The following is a 14,161-nucleotide window of genomic DNA, read 5'->3' as shown; positions in this document are numbered from 1 at the left end:
CCCCATGTTTATTCCCCCCCGCCCGACTGTTCCTCACACGTTCTTGTCAACTGCTGGAAATGGCCCACCTTGATCATCACTACAAAAGGGTATTTTTTCTCTCCTGCTGGTAATAGCTCACCTTACCTGATCACTCTCATTACAGTGTGTATGGTAACACCCATTGTTTCATGTTCTCTGCATGTATAAAATCTCCCCACTGTATTTTCCACTGCATGCATCCAATGAAATGAGCTGTAGCTCATGAATGCTTATGCTCAAATAAATTTGTTAGTCTGTAAGGTGCCACAATTACTCCTTTTCTTTTTGCGGATACTGACTAACACGGCTGCTTACTCTGAATCGATTCTTTACTATTGTTTCAACTAATTTGCCTGGTACTGACGTTAGACTTACCGATTTGTAATTGCTGGGATCACCTCTCGAGCCCTTTTTAAATATTGGTGTTACATTAGCTAGCTTCCAGTCATTGGGTACAGAAGCTGATTTAAAGGACAGGTTACAAACCATAGTTAATAGTTCCACAATTTCACATTTGAGTTCTTTCAGAACTCTTGGGTGAATGCCATCTGGTCCCTGTTACTTGTTACTGTTAATTTTATCAATTAATTCCAAAATCTCCTCTAGTGACACTTCAATCTGTGACAATTCCTCAGATTTCTCACCTACAAAAGATGGCTCAGGTTTGGGAATCTCCCTAACATCCTCAGCCGTGAAGACTGAAGCAAAGAATTCATTTAGTTTCTGTGCAATGATTTTATCGTCTAGGGGCCCCACTGGTTGTTTAGCAGGCTTCCTGCTTGTGATGTATTTAAAAAACATTGTTATTACCTTTTGAGTTTTTGGCTAGCTGTTCTTCAAAGTCCTTTTTGGGTTTTTTCATTACATTTTTACACTTCATTTGGCAGTGTTTATGTTCCTTTCTATTTACCTCACTAGGATTTGACTTCCACTTTTTAAAAAGATACCTTTTTTATACACAAACTGTGTCCTCGTTCCCACTAGTCCCAAATTATGGCACTGAAATAATTCTGCTATGGTAATTTGTGATTGCACAGTAGCTTGAGATATATATATATATAGACACACACACACCCTAAAGTGGTGACACAAATGTCATGGCCACATGTTCCATTTAATGAAAAACACACTCACTTTGTCAGTGATACAGTACAAGTACTCCACTTGATGCATCTTTTATGAGCACTTGAAGTGTTTTCAGATTAGCTCTTGGTCATGTTCAGATTCAATTTCTGCTAGAATCAGAATATTTTAGGCTAATAAAACTGCTAGAAGACTTATGGGAAGTCCCACTTCATTTTTGTTTTAATTTGATAAAATCTGAAGCAATTAATTCTCAGTGACCTGAGGTCAAATACACAGTAAAATGATTTCCTATGTATGTGATTTTTGCACTAAAAATGAATTTTAAAATAAATTCCGTATTTTAAATCTTTGTTTTCTCATAGAAAGTGCCCACTGTTGTGTGCCAGCTAATAGATCATCCATTAAAGTGAAGTTAGATTTAAAAAAAAAATTACAACAGTCTTGCTTAATTTTGTCCCTATTCCATACTTTGTAGGTTGACAAAAACATTGAGGAGTCAGGTGGCAACTTAAAGACTGAGATATATTTGGACATAAGTTTTTGTGGGTAAAAAAACCCACTTCTTCAGATGCATGGAGTGAAAATTACAGATGCAGGCATAAAATATACTGACACCTGAAGAGAAAGGAGTTACCTTACAAGTAGAGAACCAGTGTTGACAAGACCAATTCAGTCAGAGTGGATGTGGTCCACTCCCAATAACTGATGAGGAGGTGTCAATACCAAGAAATGGAAAATTGCTTTTGTAGTGAGTCAGCCACTCCCAGTCCCTATTCAAGCCCAAATTGATGGTGTTAAGTTTGCAAATAAATTGTAGGTCAGCAGTTTCTCTTTGAAGTCTGTTTTTGAAGTTTTTTTTGGTTGAATAGCTACTTTTAAATGTTATTGAGTGTCCAGAGAAACTGAAGTTTCAGAGTAGCAGCCGTGTTAGTTTGTATCCGCAAAAAGAAAAGGAGGACTCAGAATCATAGAATATCAGGGTTGGAAGGGACCTCAGGAGGTCATCTAGTCCAACCCCCTTCTCAAAGCAGGACCAATCCCCAACTAAATCATCCCAGCCAGGGCACCTTAGAGACTAACACATTTATTTGAGCATAAGGTTTTGTGAGCTACAGCTCACTTCATCGGATGCATGCAGTGGAAAATACACTGCATGCATCCGATGAAGTGAGCTGTAGCTCACGAAAGCTCATGCTCAAATAAATGTGTTAGTCTCTAAGGTGCCACAAGTCCTCCTTTTCTTTTGCAGAAACTGAAGTGTTCTCCTACTGGCATTTGTACGTTACCATTCCTGATATATGATTTGTGTCCATTTATTCTTTTATGTAGAAACTGTCTCGTTTGGCCAATGTACATGGCAGAGGGGCTCTGCTGGCATATATCACATTAGTAGATGTGCCCCGGATGGTGTGGTTCATGTGGTTGGGTCTTCTAGAGTAGATATGGGGACAGAGTTGGCAATGAGGTTTCTTACAGGGATTGGTTCCTGGGTTAGTGTATTAGTATATTTATGCCTGTATCTGTAATTTTCACTCCAAGCACCTAACGAAGTGTTTTTTTACCCACGGAAGCTAGTGTTGGGGTTGACCGCAAGTTACCTTGGCCTGTTGTTACAACATGGTTCGGGGGGAGCTAGTAGTGAACTGGCTTTGACTGGCCGAGCTGGCTTGCAGCCATTCAACTGGGCAAACAAGTGAAGAAATAAGTGAGGACCACGACTGTAAAGTGTGAGAATAGGACGCAATAGTGTTTCCTGCCAGAGCCTGCTTGTGGGTGAATACCCCCCATTAAAAGGGGATAATGATAAAAGCAGCTATGCAAATTGCCTTAGACGAACAGTCTCACTTGCAGACCCTGGCCTTGTGGGTGCCCAGGAATTCCCCACTCTGGAGCAGCGCCTGCTACGAGCCCTCAAGGACAAGGCAGGAGGGTCCAGGACTGTCCTTAGCAGAAAGGGTGTAAGCATTGATTCTTGCTTGTTTGGTTGGCTGCTGGGAAGCATGTATTTAGTAATGCATAAAGACTGGGAGGCTTATTATACTTTGGCAATAAAACCGGTTATACTGATGCACCTGGCGTGGCTTCACTAACTGTATCTGAGCCCCCCCCCCCCCCCCTTGGGACCAACACATTATGCCCAAATAAATCTGTTAGTCTTCAGGGTGCCACTGGACACCTCATCGTTTTTGTGGATACAGACTAATATGGCTACCACTCTGATACTTTGTAGGTTGAACTCCTCCAGATGGAACATAAGTAATTTTGTTTCCTCTGGTCACTTATCAAATTATCTTTGGAGTTATTTATTAGGAAACAGGTGAAGAATGCTCTCAGTGAGAGATAACTATTTACATGTATATAGACAGATAAAGTGCCAGTAAGAATATTTACCATAGATTGTGGATTTTATAGGACCAATAAAACCTGTACACTGCAAATGGCTTCTTGCATGTAGCTCTTTAATTGAAGCTCTTAACGGACAAGGCAGAAGTCCTAGACCAAGCAAGACAACACAAATCTTAGCCCCAAAGCAGATTTAGAAGTAGCCACACAAAAGTAAGCCCTACGGTCTTTAGCAGAGAAACTACAGGTATTATTATTTCTATTACCGTAGCATCTAGGAACCCTAATCATGGACCAGGACCCCATTGTGACTGGCACTGTATAAACAGAAAAAAAAAAGTCTTAAGGACAGACGAAGGTCCAAGGGCTCCTTGACGACACAAATAAAAGCCTAAGGGCATCAATCCTACAAAGACTTATTATGTACTTGCTTAACTTTAAGCATATGAGTAGTCCCTTTGAATTCAAAGGGACTCCAAATTGTGGCAGCAGAAGAGCAATGCTAAATTTATTTTAAGGAAGCTGTGTAAAACAGAGTGGATGGAAATAAACACAAGCATTTAATTAGTTTTGCCAATTAGCAATAGAAAAAAATGTTTTATACAGGTATACAGTTCCCCTCTCTGCAAAGGGCCCTTCAGTGTCAAATAGGCTTATATGGCAGTTATTCAATCATTTTTCTAGCCACAGCAGTACAATTTCCTTGAAATGTATTCCAAGCCGCAGCTGAAATCCTGTGTTGTCACATAGGTGTAATTCATAAAATCAACTGTAAAAAAGTTGAAAGTGGCTTAGAACTTAATAATTGGACACTAACACCACAAAACCCAGTGATGATTCAACCTGATGATATTCTGAAGAAAAAGAGCTCTCAACCCTGCTTGTAGCTGTTTTCATCACTTCACACTGATTCAGACATTGTAGGTCTCTGAGTGAAACAGAGCAACATTCTTGGAATCTTTGTATATAAATTAAAAAAATTCTTAAGAACATGAAGGTGGCAAAGTCAAGCACTCCAAAGTTAAGAAATGTTAGAATGAAGATTACTTTGCAACCTTAATTCAACTCCATTTTGCCTATGTATCACAATACAGCATTTACATAAGCATATACTATTTTCCCTCAGGACTCAATGGGACAGATGTTAAATTAGAAAGTAGTTATTCAATATCTTGCTTTATTCTCATCATTCAATGTATGGCACCGGCCTGATTTTCTGCACAAACCCAGATCAGAATAGAAGTGATTAATTTCCTCCTAGGTGTTTCTGTGGTGCTCTCAATATTGTATCTGAATGCTTCACAAACATTAATAAATTTCGCGTCTCATTCCTGTGAGATTAGGTGATATTATCCCCATTTTACAGCTGGAAAATGGAGGCACAGAAATTCAAGACAATATTTCAAACATGACCAACTTGAAACACCTTAGCCCTGATTTTCCAGAGTCCTTTGCTTTCAAAATATATAAAAAAAAAATCTATAAAATGCTCAGCTCCAATTGACTTCAGTTGTAGTCATCAGTGCTCTGCACTACTGCACATGCATTCCTAGGTGTTCCAAGCTAGGCACTCAGAAAATTAGGAGCACAGAATTAGTGGCTAACTGTGAACATATTAGTTTAAATTACTTGCCCAGCATGACCTAGGAACTCTGGGTGAGAAACAGGGATAGAATCCAGTTCTTCATGATGGCATTAAGCTGCCTTAATCACGAGACAATCTTCTCTCTTCCTGCTCATTTACCAAAATGAATGAGGCAGTGGTCCTATAGATGACAGTAATAGTACACACTGATTCATCCCCCTGAATACAGTCCATCATGTGCAGTGAATGAGACACAGGTCCTTTGGAAAATGAAATAATTAGAGTATTCTCGGATCAGTTCCTTGGTGCCACTGCAGTGTCTGTGAGAAGCAATTGCAAGGTGTGTCCTGCTCAGCCCCTGTAGCCTCATGATGGAGCATGCACAATCTCCCTGTGGTAGAGCTGGTCAGGAGTTTGAGGTTTTTTCTCGTTCAAGTCTCTGCTTCTAGAGTAGCACACCTAGAATTCTTTTTGGGGCGGGGAGAAATTCAAACGGTCTCAATTTTGTCCTGATGCAGAAATGGAAAGGCTTTGAAATCTCATTTTCCTTCACTTTGAACTGGAAAATAGCAGAACAATTTTAAGTGGAACTTTAAAAAAAATTTCAGCTCAACAGAGAGACACAACAAGTTTAAAAGTTATAACAGGGTCTGACAACATGGTCTTATAGTGTGAAGTGGTGGGCAATCACAACGACAGGCAGTGCTACCAGCTCCATCTATAGTAAGAGAAAACTAACTATATGTATTTTACATAGATCTCTTCCAACATCTAAACCTCACTGATAGGAGAGTCAATATGCATCTGAATAACTATTATAAACACTCTCTGATTCATGCGCAAATTTATGTATTGCCCGAGGACATTTATGAACTGGGATACTATTTTGTTGTCCCTTCTGATTAGAGATGAAAAAATGGCATTACATGGAATACATTTACAGCACAAACTGTAGCTCACTATGGATTTGATTTAGAACCACCGCATATTTACTATGAGCCACAAGGTGGAAGAGCTCTGAAGTAGCTCAAAAGCTTGTCTCTTTCACCAACAGAAGTTGGTCCAACAAAAGATATTACTTCACCCACCTTGTCTCTCTGGAGCCAAGATGGATACAACATATTTACTATGTAGGTTAAATAGAGACGGGGGAAATAGCAGCATTCTTTGAGAACTCATCCCTAATTATGTTACCTTAAATTACAGTTTGTGTATCCTGGAAATAAATATTGTGTATTTTGGGACTTCCCAGCAACATGAAGAGTCTTTAAAAATCTTAGCAAACTATTTACTGGATTTTAAAGCTCTGATATAAAAAAAAAACCTCTTCAAAGCTTAAGAACACATTAATATTTACAAAGTGTGTTTACTCTTTAGCAGGAACTTGGAAAAATAATTTAAGTCCAAATAAATGATCTACATTTCTATGCCTTTAAAGAAATATTCATAATTTTACTGGCAGTAATTTCAAGCTGATCCAAGACTAGCAGCCAACAGAGCTTCTAAAATATACCAAGCCTGATTCCCCTCTTCTTTACACCATTGTAAGGTCACTAGTGTCAACAGAATTATTTTTGGCCTCCACTGGTGTAATCAAGAAGTGAATTGGGCCCTTTTGACATTCAGAACAAGATATAAATAATATTCCAAAAAAAATTGTGGTTCTATATTAGTATGTGAAAGACTTTGGTGATCGCACCAAGAAATAGAAAGGAGAGGCAGGTTGAGAGCTCCCAGAACAGAAAGACCTCTAATTCTACAGACAATATATCTGTACATAAAAAAAATACATACATACCACAGAGAACTGTATTGACAAGAAGAGACATTGGATGACCTAGTAGGACTTTTCTATCTAACTTATGTAACTGTAAGAGACTGAGAAAGGAACAATAGAAACAAGCGCTGATCTCTCAAAAGAGCCCCTTACATTTTCCCACCCTAACAATTCAGAAGGGCAGGAGGGAGAAGCAGCAGCAGAGAATGGACTTATTTGTTCTCACTTTGGAGAACAGCTCTGTAAGAGTAGCAGGAAGAATAGAACAAACAATAAAAGGTTCATAAGTCAGCCGGACACCACACACTCACAGATTCCTATTCTTATCTTATCGAGTTTAATTAATTCAATATGAGAACAGGGTGAAAAAAAAACAAAAAAACACAATTTCCATCCCAAGGGAAATTTTGAGATTTCAAAAATCTAGTTTCATTCCGCTCAGAACTAAGAGTCAAAATCCCAGTATTTGTCATGGAGCTAAAACTTACCAAAACCAGTATAGCCAGGTACCAGGGTACAGGATATTTCAGTTTCACAATTTAAACATAAAATACAGTGATCATGCATAGATGTTTCGGAGATGCATATTTTGAGCCCACTGTTCCATATTTTGATCTAGATAATATTAATGAGACAACGTGTTCAAAACTACATATTCCAATCATATACACCCAAAGGAGGCACATTACCAAATGCATATAAATATGTAATGCCAGTCCCATAGCCAAGCATGTCTGTCTGCATTGTATTGCCACTTCAGAGAATTTGTTTTGCATGGCTCGGATGGGTGTACTTGTTTTGCCTGTTTTCGAACCAATTGGAACATTGAGGGATATAAAGTGTGATAATTGAAATTGGATTTGCATTGTTAAGAGAGAGCACATAGTGCAGGAAGGAGGAAAGGAATCCAAAAGCAGAAAAACAAACAAACAATCTAGCTCTTATATAGCACTCGTCAGTAGATCTCAAAGGACTTCACAAAAGGAGGTCATAGTATCAGGTCACAGTACCCCCCATTTTTAATGAAAGGTTAACTGAAGTACAGAGAGACAAAGTGATGTGCCTAAGGTCACCCAACTGACCAATGACAGAGCTGGGAATAAAACCCAGGTCTCCTGAGTTCCAACCCAGTGGTCTACCTAGTAGGCAACACTGAAGGGTGAAAGAGTGGTGAAATGAGAAGTAATGGGAAGGAGAATCTAGGGTCTCATTTCAATGGGCCTTGGAAGAGTGAATGTATCTATCAACTTCAGCAAACTTTGGATCAGGATCCTTATGAAACAGATACAATACTGACCCACTGTATAGTTTCATTTACAGGAAAATATTTGTAAATTTGAATTAGTTATTTCTACCAAGAACCCATACACTTTGCCAAGTTTACCCATCACTGCTTATTGTCATCATTTTTACAACAGCCACATAAGTAACTAGATGAGAGCCACAAGCTGAACAAACAAACAAAAACAAAACCCCTCTCCCCCCCGCAAAAAACCTCTAATCAAATCCCCTTACAAAAAAATCTGAGTCCTACCAAATATCCATTTCATTGAACTATGAGACTCAGGCACCGAGTTAGTATTTGCCCAATAACAATTCAGATTGCACCTATAATATATACCATCAGTCTGTAAGTCCTGCTCAACATTTTAATACAATTCCTGCCTAACAGCTGGTTTTGTTGTCTAGTTAGAGGCTGCATAAAGCTAATAAAGTGGCACTCCATATTTTCTGAAATAGCAATGAGGTCAATAATCAAACCAAGAAAGAAAGAAAGAAAAAAGTTTAGACTGGCAATCTTTGTTTTTCTTCACATTCTGTTGTGACCCAAAGCTTTTTTCTAAACACTTCTTCCAGCAGCAGCTTGTCAAAGTCTCAGAAGACATGTTCTGTCCTTCAATGCCACCTGAATAGTCAGGCAATAAAACAACAACCTGTTCTCTGTTCTACACAGAATCCCACTTCATGGGGATAGAGTCTCTTCTCTGCATTGGAGTACATAAGGGGGAAAAAAGCATTACTGTCTTTATTGTAAGCAATGTACTGTAATTTCCATCTGCTGTAGCACCTTCTCCCCATTCCTTTGGTCACTATACATTTCTATTTCTTTCTTCAGTTTAGCTTTTCCACAGGAATTATGTAAATTAATAGAAACTGCATACTCGTCCAATGTCCACTTTAGCAGTTGTGATATCACATCCTTCCTTACTGTGTGTGGGAGGGTTAGCTCTTGCTTTATCTTTTGGGATTGTTTTTAGTTTTTTCCTGAGTCAAAGATTTTGAAGGATTTTTCTTCATTTTTGAAGTGTCCTCCCCCCATATCTAGTGCATCTCAATACTGCTGAATTGACAGCCCTGAAAACTAATTTCCTCCAAGCACAGAAAAGACACAGCCCAAACCATGCCAGTGCACTCAACCTTAAACAGCAAAGGTACCATACTATTACAATGGAGGCACACATGGGACATTTCAAGATAGAGGGGAATATTCTCTGCTGTGGTCAACTCCCACTAGGCACTGCGGATCAGGATGCTATGTTAGGAAACCACTTACTCTAGTCAGTTTTCCTTCAAGATTAGGTAACTGAGGCTCAAAATATATTTGTAGCAGAGACTTTCCCAGTCTGGCTTTGGGCCCATCTGTGGCTTCAGTCTCTCCCTCTTGGATTTCTCAGTATCATCATCGTAACTGGCATGAGTCAGGTAGATCCAGCCCCCAAGAGGTAGTGATTTGTCGTCAACTTTAATACAGGAACTCATACCCAGCTTTTCTAGCTGGCTCACAACTCTTGCTGCAAGGGGCTTAGTCCGGTCTCTGATGAGTCTTTCCTCTAGCAGAGTCGCGCTCTGTACTCCAGTCTTCCTAGTTGACTCCTGATCCCTGGAGTCAAGGGATCTGGCTGGGTGCTAAGGAGAGTCTCTGTTTAGACCAGCTCATGTATCCGTCCTGCACCTTTATCTCCCTAATCCCTGGCTGCTCATTATATCTCCCAGCAGGCCTGGTTCCAAATCATATGCTTGAATCACATAACACTTGGACTTATTCCCTTCACCTGGGGTGGCAGGCACATCTTAAAGGGCCAGCTCACACTTGGATGGTATCCATTATTTTATTATTATTTAAAAAAAAAAAAAAAGAGGCTAATCTTGGTCTCCAAATATATTAAATGAAAAGGCAGACTTTTGGCTGCCATGTTATCTAAAGTTCCACCTAGCAGTAATCAGGATGCTCAAGTCTCTCTTAACTGCAATAGAATTAAAAAAAACAAAATCAAACTATGACTTTATAAGATTGCCATTTAATGTAGGGCATTGTCAGGAAGAAAAATTCTATGGTATTATTCAATACTTTAAGTGAAGCAGTCTGATTTGTTCCTCTGGCTCTAATTGCTTGGCATCTTTACTCACTCTTTTCTGCATGTTACATGAGAAAACAGATGTAAAGGTTTTTTTGCTTATTTTTTAAATATGAAATACAAGGCTGCTCACATATTTAAATACTATTATTTTATTGCATCTTAAGTCAGATGGTAATTTTGAAGGAAGCACACCGTTAAAAATACCAGTCAATCAGATATGACCTGTGTGGCTAATATTGTAAAACATGACTAGTGATTAAGGAATCCAACTTGGGGCACGTTAAAAGGTAACTTACCCTGCTTTTCAGTGGGTAAGTGCTTAGCTCTTTTAGAAAATCAGGCTTTGTAAAAGAACCTCACGTTAAGCAGCTAAGAATTTGGGCACCTAAAAAAAAAATCACTTAATTACTTTTGAAAAAAAAATTCTTCTCCATCTCTTTAAAGACATAGCCACATGGTGTAGAGCCTGAGAAACTAGCAAGGCCACATATAAGCAATTTCTTACTGGTGCACTTACCTGAAATAGTTTCCTCCCACTGGAAGAAAGGGAAGGATGGAGAATGAGCTAAGAAAGAGGCTCAGCATGAGTGAGCAAGTTCCAAGACAATGGAAGAACAGCTAGACTGTCCAAAACAAGTCTGGCAGTTACCATGGACTTCTGATACAAGTCAGCACCAGAGAAGAGAAGAGCTGCTGGAACAATCATGTTGGAAGTGGAACCTCATAGGGGCTGGGACAGGTAGAAAACTGTGATAAATAGCAACTGGAGGAAGACAGAGCCAGCAGTCAAAAGAGGATAGTGCTTGAGTATATTCATGTCCCGATCCCTCCCAAATCCCAGTTAAGTCCCCGTCAGTGCCAATAGCTGCTAGCTCAATTAATAGTCCAGATGGATAATGTTGATCCACATACAACACAACACTAAAGTAACACAGTGTCACTCACACAAGACAGCACAAAACTGTTTCATAAGGTGGCAGAAAGTTCCAGATGCCTACACCATAACTGAATGCACAATTTCTCTGAAAGGTGAGGAGAGGAATGGCCATTGCTGAATAGCAGGTTAGGCAGAAGAGAGAACAATTATATGAAAGTTAGGACAGAGTGCTAATGTAATAGCCTTCATTGAATTCTGACCATTTAAAATTCCTTTGCCACTTTAATCTCTTCTTGATCTTACTTTAAAGAATGTAAATTTATAGACATTGTTAAGTGGTTACATCTTTGCCAAGGCCAAATGTTGGAGGTGATTAAATGTAATCAGCTGGTATGTTAAAGTAGCAGTTGAAAGCAAACACACAAAAACTTACCCCAAGGGGGAAAAAAATAAGACCCTACTGTGAACATGTCCTCAGATTTTCTTGAGAGGGTTATAATATTAAAATGCTTATTCTCTCTCCTGATCCTCTGACATTCGTAAGCCATTGAATTTTAAAACTCTGAAACACCCAAGGGTGACAGCACTTTAAGAATACTCTGTAAATGTAAACAATAAGTTTGAGAGATTGGGAAAAACCAGCCTGGCACACAAACTCCCTTTAAAGCAGAAAAATAGCTACCTGAAGGTAGGAACCTATAGGCAGAGTTTTATCATTGCTTTAATTCTCAGACCTCAGTAATTCAGGAGCCAAATTAGTGATCAACATTACCCCAAAGAGCCACAGTAATGTGAATTCATGGTTTCATTTACTATTATGTATAAACAATATTGTTCTAATAGCAAAATGATTGACCAAGTTATGTTATCAACTATAGTTCGTTAACATAGTAAAAGCATCCTAATTTGTTAATAACTTAGGTTGCTTAATCGCTAAAATCAGTGTTTTAATATCATTTAATATCAGTGTTTTAATATAATAGCCACAGGAGACACATTAAAGAGCCACTTGTGGCTTGCAAGCCTCCGTCTGAATATCACTGAACTAAAGCCTCTCTGCCTTTGTCCCTCCAATGGCCATAGGAAAGTAAATAGGTTTTTAGAATTCATTTTGGCAGGGCTCAAGCCATACTCCTCTTTTTCTTTCAATCTGAGACTCAAGAGAAAAAGTACATGCTCTCCCCTGCTCTCTAATACTATTTCAAGAGCTTAAGAAGAATATTGAAAACAAAGTGAAAAATGTTTGAGTTAATGCTTCCATCTCTCATTTGTCTCATTTGTTTTTAACCCCTGGAGTGCTGAACAACCCTTGCTATGTCTGTTCTATTCACCCATTATTGGGGTGTCCCAGTGCTTTCCAGTACTGTTTTAAGCAACGGACTAGGCTCTGTCACTTGTGAGCATGCATTCAGTTGAAGCCACCCACTGTGCTGCCAAACACTCAAAGTATGGCCTAACATGACGTTTGAGTGGAATGATGGCAGCACAGCAAGTGAAGAGAATCAGTAGTGAACAAGTTAACTGTAAGGCTCTCTTGAGGGTTTAGTTCATGTATTTCTCCTATTTCTGCAGACACAGAAGTCTCACGGCTGATACACATGCTGGAGCAGAGAATGTCACATCAGGAACGATATCATGAAGTTAGTTGTGAAATTACAATGCCACATTCAAGCTCCAGTGACTCCCGCGCTTGGAACAGTTTGAAAAATTTTGACTGCTCTGCAATTTAGTGAGATCCTTTTATTTTGGCTCACACTTCACTACAAAGCACATTAGCATATAGGCAGTAAGGTTTTGAGCTTAGGGAGGGCTTGCTGCAACCCATTTAGAAAACACAACATTTTAAAGACAACATACTCCTCTCCATAGGTTTATTTTATTTTTAATATTTCTGTTTGTGTTCTGTAATCCTGATGTTTTATCAAGGTGCTCCTCAAGTCAGAAATACAAATGCAACAACATGCTTCTATCACACATCTCACATTGGAGCTTTTCAGAATTAAATACCTTCATCCCTCATACGATCATGTAATGTCATAGCAAAAAAGAAATATCAAACTCCAAAATTAATTCATGCTACTTCAAGGAAAGTTCTCCTCTCTCCCCTCATGAAAACATTCTCTTTTGCAAAATAAAATATTGTCAACTCCCAGGAATGTAAATGGTTGACTGTTTCTGAAGTATGATTTTGCCCTTCACTATTCATTTTTTCACAAAAGCAAAACCCTCAGGGCAATCAATACTAACTTATGATAATGTGGTCTGCAGCACAGTGAGGGCCCCCACCCCACAGCTGACAGAGCACTTAGCAGTAGGTGCTACAGTAAGTGGATCAGAGTATTTTACCTGTAAATATGCTGCGATAAAGTGATATCATTCCATTGCTACAGATTACTTAGTTAACATTTTTCCTAATATATTTGGTTCACTAGTTCATTAGATCATTACCTTATAAACAGCCTGGGTAATGAATTGAGAGCAACTGCATACCTTCAGGAAGAACCTGCCCGATAACAATAATCCATTAGAAAACTGGCAGTATCCTCTGATCTATTGCCCGCAAAGCTATGACTTGATGGAGAGTTTCATTCCCTCTGCTCAGTACTCCAGAAGAAAATCAGCACAATTTAAATATTTCTTGTGATGTGACAGCTCTCTAGATCCCTGGTTGCATTCTGTTCCCAAGGGATGACAATCGGGTGTTCCAGTGAGCATAGAGCAGTGAAGATGAATTGAAAAAGCTTGAGATAAATTAGGGCTGGCTAAGTTAAAATTGTCTCTGCTCCTGAGTCTCTCATCTGCAGTCTGCAAGCCTGTTTTGCTGTGAGAAAGCTAGATGGCAGGCTGCCTCAGTGAGTTCTTCTTAAGCGACAGGGAGCATTTTCAATGAAGAAAAATTCTCCCATTAACTAAGCTAATGTGACTGCAGCTAAGTCTAGTTTTAAGAGTGTCTACTAGCATGAAATTCATTTTTACTATTGCTCTCCTTCATGCTACAGGTCAAAACACATACTATCTGAAAGAAAAACTTTTTAGTTAACAAATGATATCCTGGCTCTTGTTATAGCTTTGCCCAATAGAAAAATTGCCTACATTTAGACTATGTTAACCAA

The 14,161-nt window shown here is 39.0% G+C and overlaps 1 protein-coding gene across 4 annotated transcripts in view; it reads right to left on the bottom strand.

Annotated features, from left to right (window-relative positions):
* MGAT4C (MGAT4 family member C) overlaps positions 1-13,843 on the bottom strand; it is a 678,608-nt gene extending 664,765 nt beyond the window's left edge. For 3 of the 4 annotated variants that reach the window (XM_073331101.1, XM_073331129.1, XM_073331158.1), the window contains exon 1: positions 13,497-13,843. The gene's annotated coding sequence lies outside the window, so the exon portion shown is untranslated. The remainder of the gene's footprint in view (positions 1-13,496) is intronic. The other variant, XM_073331109.1, reaches the window with a different exon arrangement.
* Between the last annotated feature and the right edge of the window lie 318 nt (positions 13,844-14,161).

The sequence above is a fragment of the Lepidochelys kempii genome, chromosome 1 (genome assembly GCF_965140265.1).
Source record: "Lepidochelys kempii isolate rLepKem1 chromosome 1, rLepKem1.hap2, whole genome shotgun sequence".
Lineage (NCBI taxonomy): Eukaryota > Metazoa > Chordata > Testudines > Cheloniidae > Lepidochelys > Lepidochelys kempii.
The sequence above is the reverse complement of the archived record's forward strand: the minus strand, read 5'-3'. Positions and strand labels throughout refer to the sequence as shown.